Source organism: Siphateles boraxobius, unplaced genomic scaffold, assembly GCF_051911475.1.
Source record: "Siphateles boraxobius isolate OS27281-9 unplaced genomic scaffold, OSU_SipBor_1 3, whole genome shotgun sequence".
NCBI classification, from domain to species: Eukaryota; Metazoa; Chordata; class Actinopteri; order Cypriniformes; family Leuciscidae; genus Siphateles; species Siphateles boraxobius.
Window position 1 is genome coordinate 3,067,541 of NW_027508919.1, and position 9,974 is coordinate 3,077,514.

Below are 9,974 nucleotides of genomic sequence, written 5' to 3' on the forward strand. Positions count from 1 at the left end.
GCTTTTTGTTGTTGAATCATGGGAAATTTAGTTTTTAACAACGAATCTAACTGTTAAACACAATTATTTAAAAAAATTGAGTTGAAATAATGTGGGCTCGTGGCTTTAACAAAAGCATGCATATCGATTAACAACCTTGTGGCTCACAGTAGGTCTGTCTTAAAAGATTTATAAGTTATTGTTCAGAATCAGTTCCCATATGATGAAAATGAATGGGATTTTTTACTTTTAGAACCCGACTGTTGCACTATATGAAGTATATTAGACCAGACGTTATGGTGAGTCAAAAGTCAGGCTGTGTGAGATTAGATGAAGACTGAAGATGCTTCAGAAACACTGCTGTGATTAGCTGTAAGGTTCTACTTCAACTGAAGGTCATTTTAACGGGTTATATAACGGTTTGTTGGTTGCAAGTGTGAAGGGGAAGGCCTTGACGGTAAGTACACTATTAAAAACATCCACCCTGCTCTCTCCAAAGCAGCCAGGCTTAATGTGGTAATCAGGGATCACATTCGGCCTCCTCTGGATTCATTTCACAGCCAAGTTATTTCAGTAATACATTGACAGATTTGACTTTATCACAGTTGTTTGTCCTGATTTCTCGTAAAGAGATTTACATTTATTTTTTAGTCTTTTTTATTGAGAGGTACAGTGGAAATCGAGAAGACAGGGTAAACGAGGTCGAGAAATGACTTGTCAGAAAGCGTGCTTATCGCTAAGCTTCAAGAGTTTTGCATTTAGTAAATACTGTTGTACATTAAACTCAACAAAAGCTGATCCACACCAGGTGTTTATGTATGACTTCATTCCCACTTAAAGCCTACAGTGATTATTTGGTCTGATTCGTATTTCTGCGGTCTTCTCATTTTACTCTTCGTATGGTAAATCTCAGGTTGCCTGGATCAACCTGGCCAAGTTGTAAAGATAGATAGAGGACGTCGCATCGGAACAAAAAGCCTGCAAATCATATGGCCTGTCACACACCATTTAGCTGAAAATTGCTCAATTAATCTCGATAAGGGTCTCACGAACTCAGTCAGGAAGGAAAAAAACAGCTAACCTCGTCCCATCATTCTCAGAGAGCTACAGGTGCCCCATGCGACCCTGGGCTGAGCACGTTTGAAGAAACCACTGAGACTGCAATCTGTGCAAATATCGCTCACTTTATTTCACTCAGGAGATGCTTAGGAGTGACAAATGGCCCTTTTTAGCTTCACCATTTCAAAAGCTAACTAATGTATCTGGAAAACGCTAAAACAAAATGGTTTGCAGTAATGCAGATGAATTAAAAAAGCTAAAGAGGTCTTTGTAAGTAAATATATGGACTTTTGGTCCCGCTCTCATGACAGCTCATGTTAGAGGTGTATGAATCAGGATTACACAGAAAGGCAATTACCATAACAATATTACAGTACTTCCACTCAGAAACTGATACCACAGGTCTGTATAACACAATTAAGAAAGAATAATACAGTGTACAATACATAATACAATAATACAGTATATATATATAATTTTTGAATAAAAAAATAATAATACAATTATTATAATTACAAATTATTATAAACTAACAAATAAATAATTTATTAGGTTTTCAATAATAGCAAATAGAACTGTAACTTCCTATAATGTAGCTTATGTATTCATATATTTTTATATACTGGAATAATGACAGAATACAGAGCAAAATGTTACTGATTTGCAGTGCTGAGTGGTAACGTGTAATTTAGATTACATAATCAGATTCCAAACATTTTGCTTTAAAATGTAGTTTTCTGTTTTAAAATGCTCATAATCAGATTAGTATTTATGGATTACATATTTACACAATGCCAATGTGTAAATATGTTGGAGTGAATGCCAATGTGCCAATAATTTATAATTAATTGATTCTTCATTCTTCTTTTGACTCTTTTACATTTTACTTTCTAAAAAAAAATCCTATTGTGTGTCAACCGTTTAGCTTTAACTGTATTTACAATATAGAACAGCCATGTAAATGTCTGAATTTAGGGACAAAAGCACATCTCAATTACACCATGCAGGTTTCTAAACACTGATCTGGACTTATTGATCTGCACAAAAATATTTCAAACCTGAAAAACTTTGAATGTGTAATGTCATTGCTGTTTACTGTTTGTTCATGCAATGCAGGGATTCCCAAACTTTTTTTCATACAAACCCCTTTGAATTATAATTTTAAGTTAATTTACAACAGATTTGTTTCTGATTCTTTGATTCCAGATAATGGTCACAAAAACATGCAGGTAAACAAATACCATTGTAATGTTTTTGTGTGTGTGTTCAATCATATTTGGATTGTTTTAATTTTCAAATAATTCATTTTATTTCATTTTTATGTTTTAATTATTCATTAGCTTTTCATCAACTTCATCAAACCCCCCTGCAGTCCTTCCATCAAGAGGAAACCCTGGCATAATGTAATGCTTAATGCATTTCATGTTGTTGATAAAGAATGGAAAATATTTTCTTTCTCTTTTATTTACATATACAGTATATCTCAATATGGTACACACTAACAATAATCCCATTCAAATCTAAGTGATAAACAAGTTAGGTCAAAAGTAATCGAAAGGTAGTCAGAATACATTACCTAAAATTAATAATCTAGATTACATTACTAACAACAATTTCTGTCATGTAATTTGTAATCAGTAACAGACTACAATTATGCAAGTAATCTGCCCAGAACTGATGATATGTTTGACACTTACAATAATATCATAAATCATTTGAAACATGTTAACCATCTAGACAAGTGTTCAACAGAATTATCATCAACAAAATTCAAAATATAATGTAAAAAAATACAAATTTTAACTTAAAACCCAAACTTAAGATGTAGTTAAGAACCAATAGACTGATTTTCGTTTTGTCAAATGGCCCGAAACGCTTTCACACTGGCCCTGGGCTATCGAGCCGTCCTTATTGTTGAGCCAAACTCCAGGACTGGCAGTTAGTAGATCAAGATTGAGAAACAGAGTCTTGGCTATTAACAAAGACCCATAATTCATATAGTTTTACAAGAGAAACCAGAGAAACCACAAACTAACCACACAGCAAGCTTCTAAGAAACCACTGACAAGCTATTGAAACCTGAAATGAAATCCTTTTCAAACTGCCCCTTCTCTCTAATGCCTCTCTGTGCTCAGAAACAGGGGTTTTTGTGGGTAGTGGAATGCAACTCACATCTCTGCCATAGCCAGCCGAGGAGGTAATGCACTCGCATGTTGGCACATGTTAAGGGAAGCGCACCTTGTCTCTTATTAATAAAGCTTGGCCTCCTCTCTCAAAACTGGCAGCTCGGCCTTTACCTCTTCATGAATCAACCCGTCGCAACCCACAACCATCGCAACCGTCGTACGCCCACCATTAAGACTTAATGATGTAAGAGAGGAAGTTTTCAAGAAAAAAAAGGATCTCTAAAAGCGGATATACTGTATATTACACAAACTTTCACACTATACATATCATCATGAGAATGCACTGCTTGAGAGAGATAGAGACAGTGGTTTAGGTTCTAACAGATTGAAACAGGATAGAATGTCAAAGTTCAGCGAAGTATGTATATATATAAAAATATATATATATAAAAAAAACTGAAATCTGACAATGACAATGATGGTTTCCTTTCTGTCTAATCTAAACATACCAGCATGATCACTTATTTTCCCCTCGGGCTATCGTATTGTTCCACTTCCATTCTGAAAGCTCTACACAAATAGTTGAAATGCTTCTTTGCTTTTTTTGGGCTGTATCTAGACAGTGTGTTAACATGTCGTTTTTGATGTACCTGACCTCTTACAGCGATGCACACGGAGCAGGTCTGAAAGAAAAAAACTCTTAGAAACATCTTAGAGGCAATGCACACAAATAAACATGCAAGAATGAGAGAAAACATATAATGTAAGCTGACAGGAAAACCAGTCCAGAAATGTACCCAAGCATGGCAAGTAATGCTGTACTATATCGCAGTGATTCTCAACAGGGTTTTCTTAAGGATACAGATTTAACATGGGACATCAAATGATCCAATGCAATAAACTAACAAGTTGTTGTACAAAAGTATATACATACAGTACTGTGTGTGATTTTAAAGGAAATTCATACAACGAGGAATATATAAATTTCACTTCAATGGAATGACTTGAGTAGAATTACTTTTTTCTTATTTCTCTTGGAATAAAGAGAAATATACAAATCTTTCTAGAATGAGCACTCACCCTCTTTGAGTGATGCACTGAATCCAACCTTGTTCAAATGCTGGGAAATTGAGGCCACATTCACGCCGACCCTGCTTCAGTGCAGATTCCAGTGTGATATTGCAGAATAATTAGTCCCTCCATCTCATACTTCAGGCATTCTTTTTTTCCATCGGTGGGGAAAGGATTATGCAATGTGTTCCTCCAGAGGCCCATGCTACCTGAAAGAAAGTTCACGCCAGCACAGGCGTAGCCTGGGACTGTGGGAAAGTGAACGGTTCCACAAGCTCGTAATGTTAATGAAACAGTTAAGAGCTTAGTTTGCTTCTAATGAACCAATGGAACAGATGGAACATACGTTGCGAAGATGATAAATTGGGTTACACTTTTCTGGTCAGCAAAACAAAATGAACTGTAAAATGTATGGCATGCTGTAATGCGTTTGTCTCCAAAAGCCTCGTAAAAATGAAAAGCTGCTGAAATCAAGAAGTCCGAAGAGTCACCTCACAGATGATGTGGTTTTCTACCGGTCGGTTGCAAAAGCAAAAATGGGTCATAGGTCTGTTCTGGTTTGGCTGTGGATAGCAGGGGAAAACAATGCTTAAATCATCATTAATCCTTATGTAAAAGGAAGTAAAGCATGCTTTTTATATCTATTGTTTATTACATCAAAGGTCCACTTCAATTAAATTCCATGGTTTTTAGTGCAAATTCATCTGCAACTTAATTGAATCTCATTAAATTAGACGGATGCTAACATGGGCAGGCTGTGTGACATTCCCTTTTCCGCAAAAAACAGAACAAAACTACTCAAGACAAAACAACCCAGACTATGGTTGTATGGGTAATTCCCACAAGCAGTTCATAACTGCAGTTTTGCAATGCAGTTATTAACCCAAAATCTAACCTTCTACTATATCTTTGCATCAGGGATGTCCAATCCTGCTCCTGGAGGGCCACTGTCAGGCAGAGTTTAGCTCCAAACTGAAACACACCTGAACCAGCTAATCAGGGTCTTACGAGGCATACTTAAAACTTACGGGCATGTGTGTTGAGGCAAGTTGGAGCTCTGCAGGACAGTGGCCATCCAGGACCGAGTTCGGACTACGCTGCTTTACATATATGCAGACATATTTGGCAGAAACTTTTATCCAAAGTGACTTACATTGCATGTCTCTACGTGCTGCTACTCTTTGAGCTGTTTCAATGTAAAAAAAAAAAAAAAAGGATTGCTAAAATTAGCAATCACAACTAGCGTTAGAATAAATTTACCAGATTTAAGCTGTTGAGGTAACTCAAATATCCGAGATGTCACTTAAATCAACTTCAAATTTCAAGTTGACTAAACTGAAATGTTCACAAAAGAAAACTCAAGACTATAATCGAGGCATTTCAGGGAGATCAGAAATTGTGTGCACTAGTATAGAATAACACCTTTGGAGTGACCTTGAGCTATGTAACTTTGCAGACCGTTTTCATGCTGAAACAGCAACATTACACACTAAAAAAGGTTTAAAATGTAAAAAAAGCTTTGTAGGATCCCTTTAAGTTAAAACTTTTGTTTTTAGTGAATGCTGCAGGAATATCTTATTTGCACTTCCAGGTATTTAAACTTGCACAGACACAATAATTCACATGACACACAGGTAAATACGGCGATTGGCATTAAACTTGGAATGACCTGTGAAGAGAAGATTATCAGTGAATAACAACTTAATTTTTGGTCTGTTCCTCACACAAACCTTTCATATGACTTCAGATGATTTGGGATATAGACTAATATTTGGCCCATGTTCTGATGGATGTTGGTGTCCAGGTCCAAACCAATCACTCAATATCACAGCTCTGAGGACCCAAATGAGACTGAGCCATACCACTGCCAAGCTCATGACAGCTGAAATTGAAGCTACGTCAAACATTTAATCAGCCTTGATCCAACCAGTTTTTGCCCCCAGGGTTCCCGTTAAACATGCCAAGCTGCCATTCTTTCACTCTCCCACAGTCAATGTTTACAAATCTGTCTCCTCTGCACTTTAGCAGCCTGTTTTATCACCATGAGCATGAGTTCTTTGTTTTACCTGGCCCAGGTATATCAGACAGGTTCAGCGTTGCATCTTTCCACACAGAGAACTAACTGGCGCTATGCTGAGAGGCTGATACATCATAGTCCAAGCAACTTTAGCACTAGAAAGACACATTTACTTTGAATATACTGAAAGATCTGGGCTCTGTTCCCGAACCTAGTAAGCTGTCGACTGTCTACTTAGACTGCTACCTTTTTAGGGAGCATAACTGCCTGCTTGACTCACCGAAATTTTAGATTTGAGTAAAGATTTGTGTATGTTACTAAGCTAAAAACAGTGCTCTAATAAGCATAACATTACATCACATTTTTATGTACAATCATGTGAAAAAGAAAGTACGCCCTCTTTAAATTCTATGGTTTTACGTATCAGGACAAAAAAAAAAATCATCTGGTCCTTATCAGGTCTGAAAATTAAGTAAATACAAGCTCAGATGAACAACCATTAATGACATATTGCACAGTGTCATTATTTATTTAACAAAAATAAAGGCAAAATGGAGAAGCCATGTGCGAAAAACCAAGAACACCCAATGATTCAATAGCTTGCAGAACAACCTTTGGCAGCAATAACTTGAAGTATTCATTTTCAGGCTCTCAAGTCGTTGTGGAGGAATTTTGCTCTGCTCTTCTTTACAACGTTGCTTCAGTTCATTGAGGTTTGCGGGCATTTGTTTGCACAGCTCTCCTAAGGTCCCACGAATGCATTTCAATCAGGTTGAGGTCTGGACTATCACTGGGCCATTGCAACACCTTGATGCTTTTTATTTGAGCAATTCTGTTGTAGATTGCTGGGGTGCTTGGGATCATTAATAATAATAATAATAATAATTATAATTCATTATATTTATATAGCGCATCCACCTGGATGATGCGACGGCAGCCATGTTGTGCCAGAACGCCCACCACACACCAGCTTACTGGTGGAGAGGAGACAGAATGATGAAGCCAATTAGTATATATATATATATATATATATATATATATATATATATATATATATATATATATGGGGATGATTAAGAGGCCACTGTGCAAATTTGGCCAGGATGCCGGGGTTAAACCCCTACTCTTTCGAAAGACTTCCTAAGATTTTTTGTGACCACAGAGAGTCAGGACCTCGGTTTAACGTCTCATCCGAAGGACGGTGCTCTTTGACAGTATAGTGTCCTACATAAGACGTGCTGCCATGTTCTTTTTTAGAGAGAAGAGGCTTTCTCCTTGCAACCCTTCCAAACATGCCATACTTGTTTAGTCTTTTCTAATTGTACTGTCATAAACTTTAACATGTTAACTGAGGCCTGTAGAGTCCAAGATGTAGCTATTGTTTTTTGGGTTTTTTTGCGATTTCTCTGAGCATTGCACAGTCTGACCTTGTGGTGAATTTTCTGGGAAGATTGGAAACTATCTTGAATGTTTTGCACTTGTGAATAATCTTCCTCACTATAGAATGATGCACTTCAAATTGTTTGAAAATGTAATATAACCTTCCCCAGATATAACCTTTCCCTTTATCTCTAAGATCATTGCTGATGTCTTTCCATCACCAGCAAACTTCTGCTTTTATAATGGTGATCAGTTAATCGAATGCCTTTGATTAGAAGCATGGCTGCTACTTATCCTCTTTCTTCCTATGGAAGCACTAAGGGTAAACTTCTCCATATAGGTCTAGTTTTTGATAAATAAATAATGACACAGTGTAATATGTCATGTGTTGATGTTCATCTGAGGTTGTATTTACCTAATTTTAAGGACCAGATGATTTTTTGCCCTGACCAGTAAAACCATAGAATTTAAAGAGGGTGTACTTTCTTTTTTCCCCCATGACTCTATAGTATCCACAAATAAAATGGGTAAAATAGTGAATTTCTAATTATATTTTTTGAGGTAAGATTTCTGCACTTTAAAAAAAGTTACGGCATAGATTTGATTTAATTTAATTTAAGCAATCATATTTTCTAAATGCATTTATTCAATTTGCTTAGAATATAAAAAGTATGAAAAAGGTTAAATTATGGCAAGGTGCGTGAAACGATCACTATTCAATTATTTAAAATGTATGAGATTGAAACAATTTGGATTTGTTGATGATAAATATATGATGCATACAAACACATCGCGATAGGTTTTGGAAGAGATGGAAGCACATCGAGTACGGGACTAAACCTTTTCCACTGCATGCACCTGTAGCCATTAAAAAAATAGTATCATAAATATTTCAAACAGCAGCACACTACATTGATTTCACATGACTCATCAGTTATCATCTCAGAAGTTGAAACTGTTATTTTGAGATTTTTAATCCAATTTAGTGTAAAACCGTTACCAAATAATGGGTCAAGAAGGAGAAGTTGAAGATGAGGGATAATGTCGCTTCCAATTCATTCGTCACAATTTTCACAGGTTTCCCACGCCGCTCTGTTCATATATCGCACATCAGAGTACATGCATACAGAACATGTGCATGCTTTTCAGAGTATCCATACTGCTTTTTTCAAATAATCAGTGTCTAAAACATCTCAGTTATACAGTTCTCCTCACCTGTATGGAGGAGTATCATTAGCATTTTTTAGCTTTAACACGACACCATTTTCAAATAAAAACAGAATTTATCTGTTTTGGCCATTCATTTACACGACTTTTTAAAATTATTCCGTTATCATCTCAGTGTAAACTACAAAAACGCAAATTGTTGAAAACGGTGATGTCACGCGCATGTGTATTACTTCAGTCTATAGCCGCATATTGTCTATTTACAAAGTGACATCGCCTACTACTGGCCTGGCCTGAATAATACAGCATTTTTTGTCGTTGTAGCAGAACCATGTGAATGGGGATTGTTTTGACAATGTTGCCGCTTGTACGTGAAAAACAAAAAGGAATCGATGTAGTTATTTAGTACATCGTTGTTATGCAACAGTGGCAGTCCAGGCTTAAATGAGAAACGATTCTTTCCATAAAAGTTAGATGCATTTTTGTTTAGTGTACAAGAGGACCCGAGTTCAAATCCCAAACGAATGCACAATTATTTTTGAAACAAAGCAAAACTGCAACTGAACTGAGCCAGTGATAAACATGCAGTTGCAGTTTGTAAAAGGGTGGGTATGACATTTTCGACAGCAAAGTAACGAGACTGGGGGTGATTTCTACCAACCACACATAATCGTGCACCTGAAATATCAAAGATATATATTTTTTTTAATTTTAGGAATTTGCATTCAAATTCCACGGGGCTTGAAAATATCTCAAGGGGCATGTGCAATCTTTGATGGAATCTATCCCCCTTTTTCACAAACAAGGCTTAAGCCTAGTCCTAAAATTCATGTTTGAGCTGTCTTAACTGAAAGCAACTTGCACTGACATATCTTAAAATATGTCAGTGCCATTGTTTTGTCTGAAGATGCACTGGTAATGTTTTTTCTAATGCACATTTATAAAATCTACTTAAATGTCCTAATTGAACTAAGGCTTACTCTTGACTAAGCCCTGTCTCTGAAACCAGGCCTACATTTCTTATAGTACTCATAAGAACAGAATAGTCAGAAAAGATCATGCAAGGCAAAGGGCCTGATAAATTCTTCGATAAATGTTCTAGAGAATACGGAGATGTTAAAGGGTGATGTTTGCACAGTTGAAAAACTAACGTGCAAAACTCAGGACAGCTGCTT